The following is a 3,122-nucleotide window of genomic DNA, read 5'->3' as shown; positions in this document are numbered from 1 at the left end:
TCAGCTGTGTCCAAATAACGCGAGAAACTGCGTGGTTGGCCACAGAGGGGAGGTGCGCTCGATTTTAGCGCCTTGAAAGCTGACGGTGCGGGTGCATCCAGTTTTTATTAGTATTTCTGTCAGTGGCCAAGTTAGCTACAGGCTTGTCTCTTATTCAGTTATTACCGGTGGCTATGAATTGAATAAATGTCTTAACGATTTTTAAAAACAGTATTGACATAAGTGACATTTTGTATATGTATGTATAAAGGGGTGTATTACGGTGGCCCGGAGAGGCCAAACGGACTGCAACTTCAGAAAACACTTGCAAAAAGAAAAATGCTGCAAAAAGAAAAACACTTGCAAAAAGAAAAACGCTGCAAAACGAAAAAAAAACGCTGCAAAAAGAAAAACGCTGCAAAAATAAAAAAAACGCTGCAAAAGCACACACAACACAACGGAAATAGGAAAAAAGACAACGGAAATGTTTCTGGGGAGACAATAACCGAACGGTTCAGTTGCACGAACCAAAACATGTATGTATGGCTGTATCCCAATTCAGGGACTGTTTCCCAATTCAGGGTCTGCAGCCTTAAAGTACGCAGTCTTAACGGTCCTCAAGGGCCTCACTCAAAGACCGCTGAGGCCGGAAGTGTGAGGCTTGTAGGCTTGTGAGATGGGACGGTCTAGCCTCTGTCACGCTGCCCAGGTTGCCTAGCAACCATGATACTAACAGCTGGAAACGTTTCATACAGCTTTGTTTGACAGAAATGAAGGAGAACATATTTTGTACATTTGTTTCTACATGAGCTTTGTGTGATTTGATAAGTATCTGAGGCTGAGACCACAGGACAGTAAAACATGATTTTTGGGCTTCATTTCTGTACTGAACAGTCATTTAAGATTAGTTAGTAAATAACAATTAGCTAATGTTGTTCATGAGACTAAAGTCATCTCACTTTGGTAATGTAAATATAATATGGCCAATATTATATTAATCATTATTAGTTATTACAGCAGTGAACATGAACTCTGTGCCAAACACTGAGCTTCAGTAAAGATTCAAGTTGCAGTTATTTATATTTCCTTTCACCTTAAATCTTCACTTAAAGACAAGTATCTGTGACAGTGTATATATAGATGTATTATATATAAGAGACAAATATTGTTCGTTTAATTTGTTGGCATTATTACATTTGGCTCAATGCTTACATATATGTGTAAAAAGAAAATGTACGAGCTGTGATAACTGTGTCTGATAAAATGAAGAGTAGACTGATATATGAAATATTCCTTTATTGGGTGAGAAAATCAGACCATGTCATAACTGCTTTAAGTCATACAGAATAGATATCAGAGCCTTAAACAGGCTGACTTCTGTTAAATGGGTCAAACTGGGCAGAAAGTATACAAACACATAACATCCTTATAGAATATGATGTAACACTATAGATCAACTTACCTCAGAATATATAAAGCATATAAACAATTACAGCAATATGATGCAACAAACACAGCAGTGCTACTAATCCAAAATACTCAAAGCTTCATAGAACAGGAACAAACATTTATTTTTAGCTCCATTCTGCTGCTGATACATACTTTAGTTTTCTGAACATTAAACTTGTTGCTGCCTTTCATAGTGTGTAACTTGAAGGCCCTGAGTACTTTCTCCCACACTGAAAACACTGGAATGATAAAATTATTTGAACATTACCTAATAAGACTGATTCAGGACAGACAATTAGTTATGTTAAACTTTCCTAGCAGTCCTTCACAAACAGGGAACAGTCTGTCTATTCTCTCCATCTGTCAGCTGCTGCTGGCTCTTCCTCCTCCTCTTACTCACACACTGCTGAGTTTCTCCTGGTGGATCATCAGGGGTGCAAAGCCTCACAGATGATGTGCAGCAGTGGGTCCCTCAGTCTGTCCTCACTCTGGACACTTGCAGTTGTCACACATGGAAATCAAATGTGTGATAAGCTGCAGGATTCAAACACAAGTGTAACTTATAAACACATGTTCATACTTTTATTCCACAATCAGAGAGAAAGAAACAGAGAGAGAGTGCAGGACAGACAGACAGGTGACAGTCTCAGGTGTATACACTGCTACAAAACAGCACAAGAGATGGAGGATTTAGTGTTTGTGTTATTACGAGTGCTAAACAAGAAGAGTTCCCAGATGGTACAGTAGACACATGTGTGACTCCTGTGATTAAAGCATCTTTCTTTCAGCTTAACGAGTGAACCGTCAGCTCGTTCAAACACACGTTAAAGTCCGTTTGGCTCGACACCACCGAACAGAGGCAGCAATGTAACATAGCTAACATTAACAGTGCAGTGGATCCTGCTTGTGCCGTGATATTCAGGACTGCAAACCGAGCAGCATCACTGACTTTCAGCCTGTTGTGTTTGTGGATATATGACTGACTTTAATTATCCACAAAATCATCAGATTCTCTGTAAGATTAAGGTCGACTATCTAACGGCGTATAAATAAAGGATTTAAAACAAAGTAAATGCTGAAAGTACAAACATGGCTAATGTCACATAACTTTGCCGGTGTTGTGCCAAAAAGTGATTGCCTGCTAAAAACTGATTTCCAATGTTTCCGTGTATTTTTTATGTGTAATATCTTTATGTATGTTGGTAAATAGACTTCGGTGAACAGCGTTTACAAAGGGGTTATATATAGAATTAAAAAATCATCTGTTTTTTCAAGTATCTTTACAACTCTGTGTTATTGTACTTACATTATAACCAATCCGGTCCTTTATCCCCACTTAAAATATTTTTACAGAACTATTGTAATATTTGCTGCCATTTCTGCTGTCCTATTGGCCAACTTACTCTTACAAAAGACATTTGTAATGTTAATGAGATTTTTTTTTTTTTAACTGCATAAATAAATGTTATATAAAAGTCACTGCCAAAAACTGATTATGGCTTCTATCTTGTTACACGAATGTTGTTTGTGGCTCAATATGACTTTATGTCATCCATGAGGGATGCATTTGACATATGTTTCACATATTATAGCCCAACAAGTTACTAGCAGTTTAAATACCAGCAATCAGTTTTTGGCAGACGATCACTTTTTGGCACAACACCGGTATGTGGCCAACAGTAATGTTTTAATGT

This window comes from Aulonocara sp. 'chitande type north' Nkhata Bay, linkage group LG16 (genome assembly GCF_057382095.1).
Source record: "Aulonocara sp. 'chitande type north' Nkhata Bay isolate Kocher_YH1m ecotype deep benthic linkage group LG16, A_spYH_male_GT1.1, whole genome shotgun sequence".
Lineage (NCBI taxonomy): Eukaryota > Metazoa > Chordata > Actinopteri > Cichliformes > Cichlidae > Aulonocara > Aulonocara sp. 'chitande type north' Nkhata Bay.
Note: the sequence above shows the minus strand (reverse complement) of the source record.